A 19,888-nucleotide genomic window follows, 5' to 3' on the forward strand; every position below is an offset into this window, starting at 1 on the left:
GTGTCTCCTGTGCCCGGCTAAAGTCTGACCTTATATTCGGTCTACGTCTGGATATGATGTTAGGGATTTAGGAAGCAGCACAAAAGAAAGCCCATGGAAAATCTGGGTGGGTGTGCTGCTGACGTTTCGGCAGGATAGGTTGATAGCCTTCTTCTTGGGCCAAAAAAAGTCAGGAGACTCTGTGTGAGAAAAGCAAAAGCAAGGAGAAAAGAGGTTGATGTTAAAAGCAGCAGCAGGGTGCTGGAGTGGGTCGATACATAGTATCTAATACTAAAAACACAGGTCCTGGGACAGATTCCAAAAGAGGGCGTCCACTCACCACTGGTCGTGCTTCCAGTGAGCGCAGATGCACGCAGTGGCTTACAAAATGGGGCAGGTAAGGAAGCAGGTGGGAGCTGCGTGGGTAGCCGGGGTGGCCAGGTAGGTGGGAGGCGACCCTTGTGCGTGGCTGGTAGAGTCCGAAGGAAGTCCATGGGTGGTGACACCTTAGAAACACTGGGAAAGAGAAAAACATTCAGCAGTTGGCGACACTGCTGTCAAGATGGTCCTGTGGTGCTAACACAAGAGTGGAGTGAGTGTGGGAGCACTTGTACAGGAAAAGGAATTTACCTGTATCAGGTTGAAGGAGCACATGGTGCGTGAGCGCGGAGAGCTCAAACGGGAGACCACCAAGAGAAAAACCTTCGAGGCTGGGGAGCTCATGGATATAATTCAACTAGTGTGCTCTGTAAAAAATGAAAACAGAAAAAGAGGGGGGAATCAGTAAAAATCCAAACATGGATGGGAGCAATGTAAGTTTGCAGGAGGTCTACAACAAAAACTAAAAGCTGCCTTGCCCTATAGTGGGAGCAGAGGCATGCACCTGATGCTGTTACCGGCGGGTAGCAACGAGGTGCAGGTGTTTAGATTGGTGCCTGTGCTGGCTTTGAAGTGGAGAGCTCAATATATGCACAGAGAGGTAGAGTGCCGCCGCGCATGCGCTGGAGACTAGTGTCTCGTCGCGATGGAAGTGACGTGGTGGGAGGGTGGGCGGGTATTGATTGGCTGATCGGGGGGCTCGGCACCACTGGAAGAGAGTAGTCTCTAAAAAATGTGTCATCATGACAAGACTGCCAAGGGTGCGTCTGTGCCAGTGTCGAGTGCTCGTGAGCAAAAGTGTTTATGTAACTGAAAATGAAGGGGCCATGAGAGGGAGTCACACGATGGGAGTGACGGATATTGCAGTGTGCAGGAGGACGGAAATGTGGCTCTGAAGTGGGTGAGTCTGCTGAACGAGTGCTGCAGACATGGACTGCTGCACATAGCGTATGCGGGGTGCAGACCAGTTTAGTGTGGATACCTAAGATAGTACATACATCATGGAAAGGCATGGCATAATTACACATTTGTATGTGCATTACCAACTAAGGCCCTGCATAATCAGAGTGGGCATTAATGTTAGTCTGCCATTGGTAAAAGTATAAAACAATAGCACACACACATGTCTAGAGCTCTGAGAACAAGACAAGTACTGTACAGAAATAAATGCAGTTTCACATGATGCTGAATCACCACTACATATGGTTATAACAATTCAAAGAACAAATTAATTATGGCAACAAGCTATCAATGTAGATTCCTGTATTGGGAGAAAGGGATGTCATAAATAAAGAGAGACTATTGGGAACAAATGACTGTCCCATAATTGTAAGGAAAGTCCAGTGATGCAGAGAGAGCACATATCTAATGAGCAGGCGGTTCCCTGTCGTAAATAAACGGCTTGTCTAGAAAGTGAAGACTGCCAGGCCAAGTGGGGAGGTCAGGGGCGAGACCTGTGGTTCGGTGGAAAGGATTGAAGTAGTGTTAAAAATGGAATGGTCCTGGTAAGGCTTCGTTCAAGCCTGAAGTGGTGGATTTGAGTTTGTGCATCCACCATGCTTCTTTAAAGTTCAGGGAGTTAGCAGTGTTGTTTTTGTTTTGGACTTTGTCTACCACCCACCAGGCATATGAGTCTGGGCTGTGGTGGAATTCCATGAAGTGGTGGACCAGGGGGGCAGTGAGAGTTTTGCAGCGTATCCTAGATCTGTCTTCGCTGATGCGTTTGTGCACAGGTCTAGATGTTTGACCTACGTATCTAAGGCCACAAGGGCATTGGATCACGTAGATAACATTGGTGGATTTACAATTTGAGAAATGCCCGAGTTTCCACTCTTTATCATCAATCATGAAAGAGTTGAGTTTCTTGGTTTGCCTGCAACCCGTGCATTGGCCACATGGATGGTGTCCAGAAATTTCTCTCATGTCCCACATTGTCGAGCGGCCCGTGTTTTTGTTGGGTTTTGCACTAGTGAGAAATTCTTTAAGGTTTTTAGACCTCTTGAGTGCCATTTACTGTCATAAAAGTGTGGCCTGGACCCATTCTGAAAGCTGCCAGTATTTTATGTTTCGAGGGGATTGGGTCCTCCGAAGTATTCCATATCTATGACATATAATCACCAAAGCTGTGCTGCTTTGGAAAATCTTTGGCGTCTGCGTCCTGCGTCGATGACGTTGATACGCCGCCCTCGAGGACCTCCTCCGACGGCCGACGTCACTGGATGTTATAAGTTGGACGCACAACACCTATTTTTTCTGCAAACGTGTTCGCTTTGGAGATCTCGGCACGCCTCGACTCTTTGGAGTTTCTGTTCTTTCTCGGTTCTTCAAACCTGTTCGTATTGTAAAGTATATTCTTCATGACGATGTCTACCTCATCTTCCACCCCGCGTCCGGGCTTTAAGAAGTCCGGGGACTGTGGGTCCAAGATGTCGGTGACGGACTCGCACGACGCCTGCCTCTGGTGCCTCGGGGAGGCCCATGACACGGATAACTGTGTCGACTGCCAGTCGCTCACATCCAAAGCCTTGCGGGAGCGCAAGAAGAAGTTGTCGGTAGGTAAGGTGTCCAAGCCACGGAAGTCTAGGTCTGCGGGCCTTTCGACGGAGGATTCGAGGGGCGACTCTCCGCGTCGTCGTCAGAAGTCCAGTGGGTCTCGGTCCCGGAGTCGGTCCCGCCACACCTCTGCCTCTACGAGGCACTCCCGGAAGGGCCAACATCGGTCGCCTTCCCTGTCCCCATCCGAGGACTCCGCCCGTCGGCGGGTCGCTTATCCCACCAAGCATGCGATGCCGGAGGAATGGGCTTCCTTCGGGAAGAAAATGTTAGCGATTCTCGAATCGCAATGCACTGGTCCGTCCGCGCCTCGAGTGGGGTCAGTCGTGATCGGTCGAGAGACACCGCTCGCACGCATTCGGGCTCAGGTGGTCGGCACGATTCGCGGGAGAGGTCCCGCTCGGACAAGGGGAATCGTTCTCGTCATGCCTGTTCCAGGTCCCGGTCCTCGGCGCTCTCGAGACCGTGTGCACCTGTGCTGTCTTCGAGGAAGACGTCAACGCCGGTGGTGCTGAGGTTGTCGACGGAATCTTTCGAGGCCCTGCCTTCGAAGAGGTCGTTGACGCCATCGGCGCCGAGGCTGTCAAAGGACACGCTCAGGGCTCCGGCCTCGAGGCTTGTGCCGATTCACTCGACGCCATCGACGCCTTTCGAGGCTGTTTCGACGGGAGTACCCCAGGGCTCGGTGGAACCCCCTAGAAAGGCTCTGGCCAAGGTCAAGCATGGCTTTGTTCCACATTCTGTGCCTTCCTACCGCCATCTTGAGTTTATTTCAGAGGTGGATGAGGGCTCTGATGATGGCATGGTTCCTGATACGGTGCCAGACGAGATTCTCTCGGGCCATAGCCAAATGGAGGAACTGAGACAGTCCCTGCACGATGCCAATGGGCTGGACACCTCTTCGGAGGTGGAGTTTTGTAGGCCTGAGCCTGGCACTCATGCCGACTCCTTGTACTGGCGCCTTATGTCTAGGGTCACCGAGTACTTGGGATGGTCTGCTCCTTTACGGATATCCTTGTCGAAGGTCCACCAACTGACCCGTTACTGCTGTTCCATATGGCTCTACAGAGGAGGGTGGCGGCGGCTTGGACTGCTCCGGAGAGTCTCCCGGCAGTGGGCAAGTCTTTGCCGTGAAAATACCGCCCAGCCAGTAGCGACCCCTACTACTTGACCAAGCACCCCACTCCGGAGAGTTTGGTGGTGCAGGCGGCTACTGCCCCGGCAAAGCAGGCGTTGTATCCTACCATCCCTCCTGATAGGGACGACAAGCGTTTTGACGGCTGGGCAAAGAAAGTGTTTTCTTCAGGGGGTATGGCGCTTCACACGGCCAACTCTGTGTGTGCCTTGTCACGTTTCACGCAGACTCTGTGGAACTGTGTTTCCTTTGCGGCTGAACATATTCCCGAAGGGGACGAACAGGATGGTTTCCTTGCCATGGTTCAGGATGGCAAGGATGTCGTGTGTGAGGCCGTTCAGTCGGGTTTGGACATGGCAGATTGCGTCAGCCGGTCCATGGCAGCGAGCACCGTAATACGCAGGTTGCGGGGTTTGCTCCTGATGTGCAGGCCCGGCTCCTCACCATGCCCTTTGACGGGGAACATCTTTTTGGCAGCAAGGCTGACGAGAGCCTTGAGAGGTTGCAGACCTCAAAACCTGCAGCAAAGTCGTTGGGAGCTGTAGTTCGCCTTTTCGTCCTAGGGGACAGCAATGGAGGGGAGGTTCCTTTCGTTATTACTCATCCTTTGGTAAAGCGAGAGGAGCTGCCAGTCAAAGGGGCCACCGTAGGAGTGCCAGAGGTGGAAAACAAGGTACTCGAGGTGCCAAGTCCGCTCGGGCTGTTGCCTCTTTGCCCTCAGGCAACGCCGCAGCAGCTTCAGCTCAATCATGAGGCCATGTCCCATGGTTCGCCGGTTGGGGGAAGGCTGGCGCAGCATCTTGTAGAGTGGCGCGCCTTTACTTCAGATGTATGATTTCTGGAGATCAAAACCCACGGCTACTGTCTTCCTTTCCGGCAGAGGCCTCAAGACAATCCTCCGGGGAATCTCTCTTTGAAGGGTCTGGATCCGCTCCTTGCGCAGGAAATTCAATCCCTGCTGGAAAAAGGCGCCATAGAACTGGTGCCTGTTGTCATGATCTCTGCTTCCAAAAGATCAGGACTTGCCCGACTCCCTTGGAAGCAGACCCATAACCCCGGTTCCGAGTGCCAGCCAGTCCCAATTGGGACCTTTTGGACCCTGTCCTGGCGCCAGTGGCACCAGGCTCATAAAGATGCCCAGTCCCAGCGCTGGAAGCGCCGGGCTCATAATGCTTGGGTGGACTTACCTGCAGCAGACCATGCTGCTTACTTACCTGCCAGTTGAACCCCTGATCCTCTTCTGTTTGGGACTACTTTTCCTGTTGGGTGGGGCAGGAGCCACTCCCTAGGTTCAGAACTCTTCTGGAAAGCAGGAACTCTTTTCTTACCTAGGCGTGGCTGTGGAAGGAGACACCTAAGCACTACAGGAGGCTATTTAAACCACACCCGATGGATGAATCTTGCTTTGTGTTATTCTGCATTCTCTGCAGCAGAACGCTCATCGTGTCTTCTGCTTCTGATCCTGGGCCTAAGGGAACAAAGGCTTACCATCCTGGAATCCAGTCTTCAGCAGCACCTGTAAAGACAAAGAAAGAACAGGTTAGCACTACGGTCTTCAGTGGCAGCGCATCTCTTACCTGGTCCATCGGCTGTCACCAACGCCTCGCGCTGCATTCCGGCATCTGAAAGACAAAGGCTTACCTACTCTTCGCACGCTCCGGAGGCCTTCGGCGCTGCATCCCGCATCTGAAAGACAAAAGAAGGTGCGTTTAAAGACATTGGGCAACTTTATTACTCACGTGCCATTACTCCTTCCCACGCCGAATCCAGTGGGTATACCAGCACCCTTCAGCTTCTCTAAAGCTCCGAACTTGTACCTGCAAGATAAAAGGGACAGTTAGTGCGCATCGTGAAGCAGGCTACAAGCGCTTACTTACGTGCTTCCAGGCGCTTCTATTCCTCACGCGGGTTCGATCCTCAACTCTCATCAGCCCGCCATCCGCCATCGCCGGAACCCTGCAAAACAAGAGATATCATTACAAAAGACTTTTAAGACATTTGAAGTGCCCAGAACTTACCGTTCGTGCAGTTAACGACGGACAGCAGTCCTCTGAGGTCAAGAGGCCTGCACCCTTATCCAGTGAAGAAACTGGTTACGGCACCCTGCTCCGAGGCAGATGGAGAGCTCGGCGTTCACTTACCTAAGGTGAGGGCGTTAACCTTTGGGGTTCTACAGGAGAAGAGAAAGGGAAGAGGAGAGAGGCACCCAATAACCCCAGTTCATTAATCCCATATTTTCTATCTGCAGACATCTTACTCTTCAAGTCAGACATACAGTGCACAGAGGTCCAGCCCAAAGAGCCAACCGTGTGTTACACATCACCTTTGAAGATACGGCATTCACCCAGTCAAGACCGGCGCCTCTGCGGGAATCAGGTGAGCGTTACAGAACACAAAGCCTACCGCAAAACTCCCACCCAGGCGCTATGGAAACCTCGGATACCGACCAGCTAGCCCAGTTACTTGGGGAATTAAGAGCAGAAGTGCATGCAGCCCGTCAGGAAACAAATGCTCCAAGAAGGGAACTGATTATTTCCAAGGAGCGAACAGACGATCTTGCTAGACAATTGCTACAGTCACAAGCCGGACAAACTCCGTTACCCGCATCAGGGGCAAATCTTCCTTCAACATCCTCTACGAACCCAGTGCAGATCAACCTACCTGGGAATGTACCTCTGGCTCCGCCCGAACGATTTTCTGGTGACCCAAAGAGGTTTGCAGTATTTATTAATCAGTGCCGGTTGCACTTCTTATGCCGGCCAGCAGCCTTTCCAACTGATCAAGCTAAGGTAGCTTTCGTGCTTTCGTACCTTAGTGGCAATGCGGCAGACTGGTCGATCCCTCTAGTTAATCAAGATGATCTGGTTCTCCATGATTTTCAAGCTTTTCAGCTCAGTATGGAAAAACTGTTTGCAAGACATTCACAGGGGCAGGCCTTGGACAATGAGCTCCTTTCATTGCGACAGGGTAATCAAGACCTTTTGGCTTATATTGCGTCTTTCAACAGACTGATAGTGGAAACTCGATGGCCTGAGGACAAAAGGATTACGCTCTTTTATAGAGGTCTACGTGGAGAGCTCAAAGATGTGTTAGCCCAAGTAGTGAATCCCCCGCAAGACTGTTCGGACTATATTGACTTAGTCGTTCAAATTGACCACAGACTGCAGAACAGGAAGGCCGATCGTTCCAAGTTTGATGCTCGAGTATTTTCCAAACCACCAACTCCTACCAAAGGAGTAGACTCCGGGGAACCCATGCAAATAGGGGGCCTGAAAGGACCACTAACACAAAAGGAGCGGGAAAGGAGAAAACAGCTGCAATTATGCCTCTATTGTGGAAACTCGGGACACTTTCTTCGAGACTGTCCGGTGAAACCAGCCAAGAAGGCAGTAGGAGCTGCAGTTACCAGGGTCACAAACTCTGAGCAGGGAAACGACCTCGCCCGACAAGAATAGAGGTCCTCTTGCTGAGCGTTAAAACCAGTTCAGTGACCTCGCATTTCGTGATACCTATGGTCCTCATTAGCCCTGAACATCCGGATCGATTACATGCGATTGAAGCTTACGTCGACAGCGGTGCCATCGGCAATTATGTGGATCATGAAATGGTTTTGAGGATGAATCTGACTCTTTGTCCAAAGGCTGTAAAGGACGTCATTACTGCGGTGGATGGTACGGAGATAGCCTCCGGACCAGTAACGCATACCACCCAAGAAGTGACGCTAGTAAGTCAAGATGGACACCATGAGAAGATCGTGTTCCATGTGATCAAGGCCCCTCAGTTCCAGATTATTCTAGGAATTCCTTGGTTAGAGAAGCACAATCCTCAGATCGATTGGCGAGCAAGAACGGTTCAGTTTCCAGAATGTGTCTCTACTTGTCACCCTCGACCTGGTGTTGCACTGGCAGCAATTTCCTCGGAGGCTCCCCAGTTACCTCCTAAATACCTAGAATTCCAAGATGTTTTCCGGAAGGATCAGGCTAACTCTCTACCTCCTCATAGGTCTTATGACTGCCAGATAGACCTGATACCTGGATCTACTCCTCCTTGTAGTAGAATTTATGCCCTCACCGAGCCTGAGAATCTTCACCTCCGACAATACCTGGATCAATACCTAGCGAATGGGTTTATTCGTCCTTCCAAGTCCCCTGCTTCCTCAGCTTTGTTCTTCGTTCCAAAAAAAGAAGGGGACCTTAGAACTTGTATAGATTATCGCGCCCTGAACCAGATCACCGTTAAGAATAGATATCCGTTACCTTTGATCCCTGAACTCCTGGATCAAGTCAGAAAAGCATGCATATATACAAAGCTGGATCTTAGAGGAGCCTACCACTTGGTACGAGTAAAAGAGGGCGATGAATGGAAGACGGCCTTCCGCACCAAGTATGGGCTATTTGAATATCAGGTCATGCCCTTCGGACTTTGCAATGCCCTGGCCGCCTTTCAATATTTTATGAACGATGTCCTCAGAGAGCTCATAGATGTGTGTGTTGTTGTTTACATTGACGACATCCTCGTTTATTCTTCATCGGAAACTGAACATCGGAAACACGTGAAAATGGTCCTCGAGAGATTGCGTCAACACAAACTTTTCGCTAAGTTGGAAAAATGTGTTTTCAACGTGACTGAAGTTGAATTCTTGGGATTCATATTATCACCTAGCGGAGTGCGTATGGATTCAAAGAAGGTCGATGCAATTCTCAAATGGCCATCGCCATCCTCCGTAAAAGGTGTTCAAAGCATGTTAGGCTTCGCTAACTTTTACCACAGGTTTTTCCCCGAATTCTCTCGAATAGTCCAGCCCATCACCGCCTTGTTAAAGAAAAACAAACGTTTTGAATGGTCTACCGAGGCGGAACAAGCTTTCCAGAATTTGAAGACTAGATTTATCTCTGCACCGATCTTAAAACATCCTCGCCCAGAACTCCCCTACATCGTTGAAACTGATGCTTCGAGCCTTGCCATGGGGACAGTTCTATCACAAAAGGACCCAGTAACCAATCAGTTGCATCCCGTGGCATTTTGGTCCCGCAAATTCTCGCCTCCTGAAATCAATTACACTATTACTGATAAGGAACTTCTAGCTATAAAGTCCGCCTTTAAGGCTTGGCGGCATTATCTTCTGGGGGCCCGACACACCGTTACTGTGATTACAGATCACCGAAACCTGCAATATTTGAAAACCGCAAAAGCTCAATCCTCTAGGCAACTCCGTTGGGCACTATTCTTTGCCGAGTTTGACTTCATAATTACCTATCGACCTGGTACAAAAAAAGGTAAAGCTGATGCCCTTTCTCGGATGGGAGTGGAAGAACATTTGATCAAACCTAAACCTGTACCTATCATTCCCGAACAAAGAATTCTAGGTGTAATCGCCACACAATCCATAGAGGAAGTTAAGGATAAAGCCAGGCTACTAGTAACTCCAGCAGACATACAGAATTGGCATCTGCAGGGAAAGGACTTTACGGTGAAGGACAACCTATTATATTTCCAAGAACGGTTATACCTGCCCAGCACAGATTTACAGAAAAAGGTAATCTCTTGTTATCACGATTCTTTAATGGAAGGACATCCCGGTATGACCAAGACCTCGGAAAAGATCAAGCGCTACTTCTGGTCGCCGTCTTGGAAAAAAGATATCAGAGACTTTATAATGTCCTGTGGAGTATGCGCCCAAAACAAGAGTCAAAAGGAAAAACCAGCCGGCCTCTTACGCCCTATTGACATCCCGCCTCGCCCTTGGCATACGCTTTCTATGGACTTCATCACCGATCTACCTCCATGCTCCGGATACAATACGATCCTAGTAATCGTGGACCTATTCTCCAAGATGGCGCATTTCATTCCACTCAAAGGCTTACCAACAGCAGCAACTCTGGCCCGAGAATTTCTCGAAAACATCGTCCGACTGCACGGTTTTCCTTCAGTTCTAATTTCGGATCGAGGTAGTCAATTTATTTCTCATTTTTGGCGAAGTTGCTGTCGGTCGGCTCAAATTGATGTGAGACTTTCGACCAGCCACCACCCTCAAACCGACGGACAAACCGAGAGGACCAATCAAACTCTGGAACAGTATTTGCGCTGCATGCTACAACAAACTGAAAAAACTTGGAAAGATATCCTTTGGATAGCCGAATATGCCTACAATAACTCTGTCCTCTCGGGAACTGGGAAGACCCCGTTTTTTCTTTTATACGGTAGTCACCCTCGAACCTCGGAGTTGGATCCACTCCAAGATCTTGGAACACCAGCAGTAGACCACCTGCATTCTACAATCACCCAAGCCCTTAAGGAAGCCGTTTCTCACCTTCAAAGGGCTAAAGAACAATACAAGAAAGGAGCAGACCAACATCGGAAGGAAGCCCCCCAATATCAAGTAGGAGATCAAGTCTGGTTATCCACCAAATATCTACCTCTAAAAGGACCACGCACATTCAACCCAAGACACCTTGGTCCCTATTCCATCACTACCATAGTAAATCCAGTAGCGGTCAAATTGGACTTGCTCCCTCACATGAAGATACATCGGTCTTCCACGTCTCTCTATTAAAACCCGTGCAACCTCAAACCCGACTAACTACATCTCCAAAACCTATTCTAGTTGATGGAGAACTCGAGTTTGAAGTCAAAAGCATCCTGGATTGCAAGATCTCCAAATCTAAACTATTTTACCTGATTGACTGGATAGGCTACGGTCCCCAAGAAAGATCCTGGGAACCTGCAGAATATGTCCACGCGCCTCGTCTAATCAAAAGATTTCATCGAACATTTCCTAACAAGCCCAAACCCCCGGAGAAGCCCGGTTTGGGAGGGGCCTTGAGGGGGGGTGCTGTCATGATCTCTGCTTCCAAAAGATCAGGACTTGCCCGACTCCCTTGGAAGCAGACCCATAACCCCGGTTCCGAGTGCCAGCCAGTCCCAATTGGGACCTTTTGGACCCTGTCCTGGCGCCAGTGGCACCAGGCTCATAAAGATGCCCAGTCCCAGCGCTGGAAGCGCCGGGCTCATAATGCTTGGGTGGACTTACCTGCAGCAGACCATGCTGCTTACTTACCTGCCAGTTGAACCCCTGATCCTCTTCTGTTTGGGACTACTTTTCCTGTTGGGTGGGGCAGGAGCCACTCCCTAGGTTCAGAACACTGGAACTCTTCTGGAAAGCAGGAACTCTTTTCTTACCTAGGCGTGGCTGTGGAAGGAGACACCTAAGCACTACAGGAGGCTATTTAAACCACACCCGATGGATGAATCTTGCTTTGTGTTATTCTGCATTCTCTGCAGCAGAACGCTCATCGTGTCTTCTGCTTCTGATCCTGGACCTAAGGGAACAAAGGCTTACCATCCTGGAATCCAGTCTTCAGCAGCACCTGTAAAGACAAAGAAAGAACAGGTTAGCACTACGGTCTTCAGTGGCAGCGCATCTCTTACCTGGTCCATCGGCTGTCACCAACGCCTCGCGCTGCATTCCGGCATCTGAAAGACAAAGGCTTACCTACTCTTCGCACGCTCCGGAGGCCTTCGGCGCTGCATCCCGCATCTGAAAGACAAAAGAAGGTGCGTTTAAAGACATTGGGCAACTTTATTACTCACGTGCCATTACTCCTTCCCACGCCGAATCCAGTGGGTATTCCAGCACCCTTCAGCTTCTCTAAAGCTCCGAACTTGTACCTGCAAGATAAAAGGGACTGTTAGTGCGCATCGTGAAGCAGGCTACAAGCGCTTACTTACGTGCTTCCAGGCGCTTCTATTCCTCACGCGGGTTCGATCCTCAACTCTCATCAGCCCGCCATCCGCCATCGCCGGAACCCTGCAAAACAAGAGATATCATTACAAAAGACTTTTAAGACATTTGAAGTGCCCAGAACTTACCGTTCGTGCAGTTAACGACGGACAGCAGTCCTCTGAGGTCAAGAGGCCTGCACCCTTATCCAGTGAAGAAACTGGTTACGGCACCCTGCTCCGAGGCAGATGGAGAGCTCGGCGTTCACTTACCTAAGGTGAGGGCGTTAACCTTTGGGGTTCTACAGGAGAAGAGAAAGGGAAGAGGAGAGAGGCACCCAATAACCCCAGTTCATTAATCCCATATTTTCTATCTGCAGACATCTTACTCTTCAAGTCAGACATACAGTGCACAGAGGTCCAGCCCAAAGAGCCAACCGTATGTTACACATCACCTTTGAAGATACGGCATTCACCCAGTCAATACCGGCACCTCTGCGGGAATCAGGTGAGCGTTACACCTGTACCGGAGAGGAACAAGGGATGGTATTCCCCTTATTTTTTGATTTCCAAGAAAGACGGGGGGTTGAGACCCAGCATGGACTTGCGCGGTTTGAACAAACTCCTCAGGAAGGACAAGTTCAAGATGGTTACTCTCTCTCAAGTCCTCCAGGCCCTTCAACTTCAGGACTGGTTGGTGTCTCTTGACCTCAAGGACGCTTATTTTCATGTGCCGATACATCCAAAGCACAAGAAGTACCTGAGGTTTGCGGTTGGCAACTCGCACTTTCAGTTTCGGGTCCTGCCGTTCGGATTGACCTCCGCCCCGAGGATCTTCACCAAGCTCATGGTAGTGGTGGCAGCGCACCTCAGGAAAGGGTGGGATTCACGTCTACCCCTATCTAGACGATTGGATGATCAGGGCGCGCTCTCCCGAGCAAGTCCTGGATCATCTGTCAGTCACCTGCCACTCCCTCCACAAGCTGGGCTTCTCCCTCAACTTAAAGAAGTCCCATTTGACGCCAACTCAGAGGCTCCAGTACATCGGAGCAGTGCTTGACACGTTCCTGGCGAAGTGTTTTCCTCCCCAGGTAAGGGCTCATCACATTCAGCAGATGGTGCACAAGTTTCGGCTTGCCCAGAGTCTCCCAGCGTTGGAGTTCTTGAGATTACTCGTCCTCATGGCATCCTGCATTCTTCTGGTGCCAGAGGCCAGGTTGCGGATGAGATCTTTGCAATGGGCACTCAAGCTCCAGTAGTCTAAGTCCTCCGGCAGGTTGTTGTACCCTGTTCAGGTGCCGTCCTCGGTCGCCCAGGACCTTCTGTGGTGGGCTGTCGAAGACAATCTGATGAAGGGGGCTCCATTTTGGCTACCCTGGCCGGAGGTGACGATCGTGATGGACGCATCCCTCACGGGATGGGGAGCTCATGCCAACGAGTTGACAGTCAGTGGTCGTTGGTCTCCGTTGGAGTCCAGACTCCATATCAATCTGTTGGAGCTGAGGGCCGTCAGGCTAGCCCTGAAGACTTTTCTGCCGACTGTGCGAGGGAGGAATGTCCTGATCCTGACGGACAACACAGTGGCCATGCACTACCTCAACAAAAACGGGGGGCAGGGTCACTTCCTCTGTGCAGGGAGACGATGCAGCTCTGGGCAATCCAGCAGGAAGTTTCGATCTTGGCAGTTCATCTGGCCGGAGACGAAAACAAGACGGCGAACGCTCTGAGCAGGCAGAGCGTGATCTCTCACGAGTGGGAGTTGGCTCAGGAGATTCTCCTGGAGATCTTTGCCCTTTGGGGGACCCCTCAAGTGGATCTCTTCGCCTCCAGTGTCAACCGGAAGTGCAAGAGGTTCTGCTCGCGGGAATTTCCTCCAAAAGGAGCCTTAGGAGACGCGTTCGTGGTGGAGTGGATATTCCCACTGCTGTACGCGTTTCCTCCAGTCCCCGTCATTCCGTACTGCAGAGGTTACAGAGGTTTGTTATTGTTATTTTGCACTTATACAGCGCCTTATATACCATTGGTATGGTCTGAAGGCGCTGGTAGGTTGAACGCCCTTGGGAACCGAAGTTCAGATCAGTAGAGAGAGTAGGGAGAGTTAAAAGGTGCGTGTGTGCACCGGATATGTCTGCAGCTCGTGCGATACACGTGTAATAGCTGATTCTTATCGGTAGGTGTGGTGGTTGAGAGATCAGGAGAATGTGTTTGTTCTGGCAGGATTTATCCGGAACGGATGTGGCTGCGTTAGGCCTGAGGAAAACGCCTGGCTGGGGGTGTGAGGCCAGCAGTGTTTACATAGAATGATGTGGAGTAAGCGGCGGATGTTCGTATGAGAACAGTTATACCGAATGGTGTCATAGTATCTCTGTGTTCTAGTTGAGTGGTGATGTAAAGGAGAGAGTAAGTGTGGGGTGTGTGGGCAAACTTCTAAATGCAACTTTCCCAGATAGGGTACTGGGCGAACTTCTAAGTTCTATTTTCCACAGAGAGGCTACTGGGCGAACTTCTAAGTACAATTTTCCATACAGAGGCTATTGGGAACATTTCTAAATTCAATTTATCAGCGAGGCTACTGGGCACATTTCTAAGTGTAACTCTCGCAGAGGCTATTGGGTACACTTCTAAATGCAATTTTCACAGAGAGTCTACTGGGCACTTTTCTAAATTCAATTTTCCAGAGAGGCTATTGGGCAAACTTCTAAATGCAACTTTTCAGTTGCATTTAGATGGATTATCCTCATTGCTCCGGTGTGGGCCCGGAGGACGTGGTACCCGGACCTTCTCGACTTGTCCATCTGCCCTCCATGTTGTCTTCCCTACCGAGACAATCTGCTCTCACGGGAGGGGGTTCAGGTTCTACATCCAGAGGTCAGATCCCTCAACTTTCACACTTGGTTTCTGAAAGGTTGAGGTATAAGGATTGGGACCTCCCTGAAGACGTGATGGAGGTGTTGCTTTCGGCCAGACGGCCAGCAACAAAGTCCCTGTACCGTTGGCGTAAGTTCTGCGACTGATGCAGGGTTAAGAATGTGGATCCTTTTGCATGGGACAGTCCCATGGTTCTGTCTTTTTTGCTTTCTTTGGCCCACAGGGGCTTGCAAGTGGGTACCGTTAAAGGTTACCTGGCAGCGCTGTCGATATTTAAGCGCTCGTCTGAAGAGTGTTCCTATTTTAAAATTCCTTTAATTTCTCAGTTTCTGAAAGGGCTCACTAATGTGTTCCTTCCGTCACCTTTCCAGGTGCCCGGTTGGGATTTGAACCTTGTTCTCAAGTTTCTGATGGGTGCTCCGTTTGAGCCTTTGCATTCATGCCCTTTGAGACTGTTAACTCTTAAAACTGTATTTTTGGTTACAGCTACTTTCAGTTAAACCACCCTTCACTGTGTTTCATAAGGACAGGGTTGTCCTTAAAGTTCGTCCTTCCTTTCTTCCGAAGGTGGTGTTGGAATTTCATTTAGCCAGAAGGTTGTTCTGCCAGCGTTTTATCCTCCTCCACATCCTGGTAAGGAAGAGGAGAAGCTCCATAGGCTTGATCCTAGGAGAGCGTTAAACTTTTGTATTTCACGCATGTCCCGGGTCAGAGTGGACGATCAACTCTTCATTGGTTACGCTGGAAAGCGTTTGGGACAGGCTGTGATGAAACAGACTTTGTCTCGCTGGATTATTCTGGCTATTTCTGAGTGTTACCGCTTGGCGGGTAAGGACTCACCCGTCGGCTTGCGGGCCCATTCTTCCAGGGGTATGGTTGCCTCTACTGCCCTACAGAGGGGTGTTCCTATTCGTAACATCTGTGATGCAGCCACCTGGGCTTCGGTACATACTTTTGTACGTCACCGCTCCCTCGATTCCATCCGTGGGCAGGATGTGGCCTTTGGCAAGGTGGTCCTTTACTCCGCAATTTAATTGGGCATTCTAAATTTCTGTTTTCTAAATTCTTTTCCCACCTCCTTGCATTGGTACTGATTTGGGAGTCTGTCATAGATATGGAATACGTCGGAGGACCCAATCCCCTCGAAGAACAAGTTACTCTCTTACCTGGTAACGTTCTTTCGTTGGGATGGTTCGACGACGTATTCCATATCGCTCCCTCCCTGCCTTCCCCGCTACAGAATTTCTTATGCGATTGCAATTTACGTTTCCTCAAGGCTTTGTGTGTCAGACTGGAAGAAGACTGGTGCCACACGTTCTGGGAAAAACTACAACTGAGGCTACGGGCGTTGTGCGTCCTACTTCTAACATCCAGTGACGTCGGAGGAGGTCATCGAGGGTGGCGTATCGACGTCATCGACGCAGGACGCAGACGCTGAAGATTTTCCGAAGCAGCACAGCTGTGGTGATTATATGTCATAGATATGGAATACGTCGTCGGACCATCGCATCGAAAGAAAGTTACCAGGTAAGAGAGTAACTTGTTCTTCTAATGGCTTCTTTCTTCCAACGCATGTCTCCTCTATGATATCCGTATCACAGCGCAGCTAATCTCCAGAAACATTTCTCCGTCCGATGTGTGTAGGTTTTCCGCGACGGCTATGACGTTGGGGCCAATATATATAGCAGCGTTGCACCCCGTGACCTCAGTTTATTTTTTCCACATGCACTGTCACTGATCGGAAGACACTTGTTTACCTTACCTTTTTTTTTCAAACTACGCCATTCCTTCTCCGTCCAAGGCTAATAAATGTCGGTCTTGGATGTGCACCCTATTTTATTATATTGCTTGGGCGAGGGGCATGATACCCAGGGTTGTGACCAGGCCCTATGGGTGAGGGCATCAAAGATCTTCACCTTCGTCCACAAGGCGAAGGGTAAGGCTTATCGGTCTAGGTTGCACAGCACAGAGTGACACTCCGAGGAGGAAGCGGCTCCGCAAAAAGGAAAAGAAGCAGCATCAGAAGACGTCCCGCTCCCCAAGTGAGTCCTCCCACATTCGTCTTCTATTTGAGGAAGAGCCATCACTCTAGGGAGTCCATTGAGTGTCCGTTTAAGGTACCTTTTCTGACCCGAGGAATGGGAGAACTTCCACTTGAAGATGTACGAATGTTTGCCAAATCGCCAGCGGCTTCAATGTCTCTCTCCTTTGGTGCCAGCGGTGTCGCTGTCTGCTCCGGGTCGCCACCCTAAGGTCCCACTGCATCTAGAGCGACTGGCATCGTATCCTCTGGGGACCACGCCCGCACACCTCGGGGCTCGGCCCTTGAGCAGACGGAGGCGGAGGTCTCTCTGCGCCATCTTTCTGATGGATGTTCCTTCCAAGAATTCCTCATCACCCCCCCACTTGCCCCTCTTTGCGGGAAGCTAAAACCCAATCAGTTCTTTGGTCTCTCAGCATCAAAGTGCTAGGGAACAAAGGTGGAAATTAGGTCACGGAGTCCGGTGCCGCTATATATACTGGCTCTTACATCATATCCGGCTAAGGGCCTGTAGAGGCATTAGACGGAGCTGACGCAGAGCCACACTCTGCCTCCTGGCAGCAGAAAAGTTTCTGGAGAACATCTGCGCTGGGTTAGGGATATCATAGATGAGGAATCCATGGGATGAGCATCATTCAGAAAGAACATTACAGAGAGGTTAAGTAATTTGTTATTATGGCCCCTGGACACACATGAGCTGGGGCAGAGCAGCACTGCAGCCATAACCGGGGAAATTCTGCTGTGAAAGTCATGGAAGATTGTGGTGTGCTGTCACACATTTAGTAGCCCATAAGGGTGTTCGGCTATGACCGTATCTATGCCCTATGCGTGAGACCTGACCAATGAAGAGAGTGCCTCTCTTACGTAAGAAGTGGAACAAGGGCAGTGTGGGTGATGGTCACTGTTAAGATGGATTTCCAAAATCAGCCCTGGTGGCAGGATTTTGGGAGGCCACAATATTATGATGATCAGGGAAGACAGTGAGAGGCTATCCAAACCCAATCAAAGCGAGGTAGCAGAGCGGCAAGGTTTAGTCTCAGTAAGGGTCTGAACATGGTTTAGGGCTACAATGAGTCAACACAGAGCAACACCACTAATTCCAGTTAGACAGATAAGAATTTGAAAATATAATTATTTATTAGGCCTTTAGTTTACACACTAAGCAGATAGGCGTATACTATCACACAAAACCCTTTCTAAAAGAGACATATATATTCGCCCATTTGAGCGATGGATTAGCATTTTATACAACGAGCAGTGAACTCAGTTAAGTAGTTAAGATGTGTAGAGATGGAAAGAACTCTTAGACTGTACACAAAACAACATCCTTAATTCTTACTAAGTCAAGCTCTATAATGTTTTGTGGCCTTGTGCCCAAAAGTCACCAGTCTAAAGCATATGCTTCTTCAGGAAAGTTTATGTAGAAATATGAGTGACAGTGGTTATGTTTAAGATTTCCCAAAGTTAATTGAGTTCAAATGAGTACTCAACCTAATTGTCAAGGGCTTGATTACTGGGGTGTTGCTTACCAGGTCCTGCCTGTGATGATCCTTTCCCTTTCTTCTTGGAGGCACTGGGTCGCGAGTCATCCAGAATTAACAAGGTTCTATGCAGGCAGGAGACCCAGCCCCCTTCCTTGCCAAGCTGATATTAACCAGGGCAGGGTCAGGGGTCGATTCCCCCACCCCACGGACTGAGCTGCTCCACAGAATTAACGTGGTACAAAGGCAGCAGAACCACAGGGGTCACACTGGACCGGGAAGTGCTGTTGATGACGATGGTCTGACAGAGGTGCCACACAGTGACGGACAAGAAGGTACTGAGAAGAAAAGGGAACGAAACCAAGCAGGAGGAAAGGCAGACTGGAAGGAATAAATAGGGACGAAGCAAACGTGGCAGGAAAAAAGAGTTTACTAGATTGCAGGAAGCCATTTCAGGACCAGTATGGCTGACAATAGAGCAAGGAGAAAGATCCCAAAGACCATGGGGAGACACAGACACAGAAACAGACCTAACCATGGGAGCGATAAGACACACTGAATCGAGGGATAGCCAGCGTTAAATAGTGCACGAGTCACCGGCAGCAGTGGTTTCTAGGCAACTGAGATGCTGCAGGCCGGTAAAGTGGTCACGTGACCGGGGCCTTGAAGGCTGCACTGTGACGTAGGCACGACGCGGCCCAGCCCCCAGACAAAAACCGGCAGGACGACGGAACAAACGCAGGACACTCCACCGTTGCCTCCCATGCCCGTAGGCAATGAAACGTTCCCAGAAAGAGGCCCAGAAGCTGTGACGCCCCCATAACCTGGGACACAATCGCCAAGAGCTGACAGGTTGTGGTGCGGTCGGTGGCCGTAGCTGAATGTAATACTAATCCCAACACACTAGGATAGGCCTTAACCCAGGTTCCACCACCAAAGGTTTGGTAAGAATGAGTTAGTGCCAGGACTTTACGTCCATATAACCCTATTGAGGATGGAGGGAGGGGCAGCAGAAACAGGTATGTTAACCTACCCCCTGATTCAGAATCTTCCAGAGACCACTGCAGGTGTTCCAGAATGTATTGGGGACACAATTTCCTATGCTGGGGCCGGTCGAGTAAGGCCCAGGGGTTGCGGGTACAGAGGCCACTTTGGCATCAGATTTAGTTTCGGTCGGTCGTCGTGCACAGGAATTGGTTCCAGACAGCTTCCAATAGAAGACCCAAATGAGAAAAGATGAAGACTTCCGTAGGACAGACCACCTAAGGACACCTCACAGGATTGAAGGAGTGTTGCAACGGGGAGTCGCTGTGGTCAGATGACAACGGGTGATCTTCAGGCGTCAAACGCAAGAGCCGACTGAGCAGAGCTTCTTTGGTGTGAGATGGCTGAAAATGCAGGAGCAGGTGACTTGTTTTGATAAGAGGGCATAGGCAGTGAATATGGCAATGGGAAATGGGCACAAGATCACACAGTGAATAGCTTTGAGTCAAACAACAAACTCTCAGGAACCAAGTCACATGTATTTGTATTTGTATTTCTTTATTTGTATAGTGCGCCTGGCCCAAAGGCATCTGGGCGCATATCTTATGTTACAGAGGCAGAAATTGCAAAGTACATGAAACACAAGATAAAGGAAATGTACAAAAAGCAATAAAACATATATACAGTGCAGGATAAATAAACTCTGGGTGAGGAACAAAGATGAAGTAATTTAAGTCATATTACAGAACA

The 19,888-nt window shown here is 49.9% G+C and overlaps 1 protein-coding gene across 1 annotated transcript in view; it reads left to right on the top strand.

The window, feature by feature from the left end:
- TUBGCP6 (tubulin gamma complex component 6) overlaps window positions 1-19,888 on the top strand; it is a 728,796-nt gene that overhangs the window by 422,289 nt on the left and 286,619 nt on the right. The gene's annotated exons all lie outside the window — the stretch shown is intronic.

Source organism: Ambystoma mexicanum, chromosome 12 (assembly GCF_040938575.1).
Source record: "Ambystoma mexicanum isolate Mex_15411 chromosome 12, UKY_AmexF1_1, whole genome shotgun sequence".
NCBI lineage: Eukaryota > Metazoa > Chordata > Amphibia > Caudata > Ambystomatidae > Ambystoma > Ambystoma mexicanum.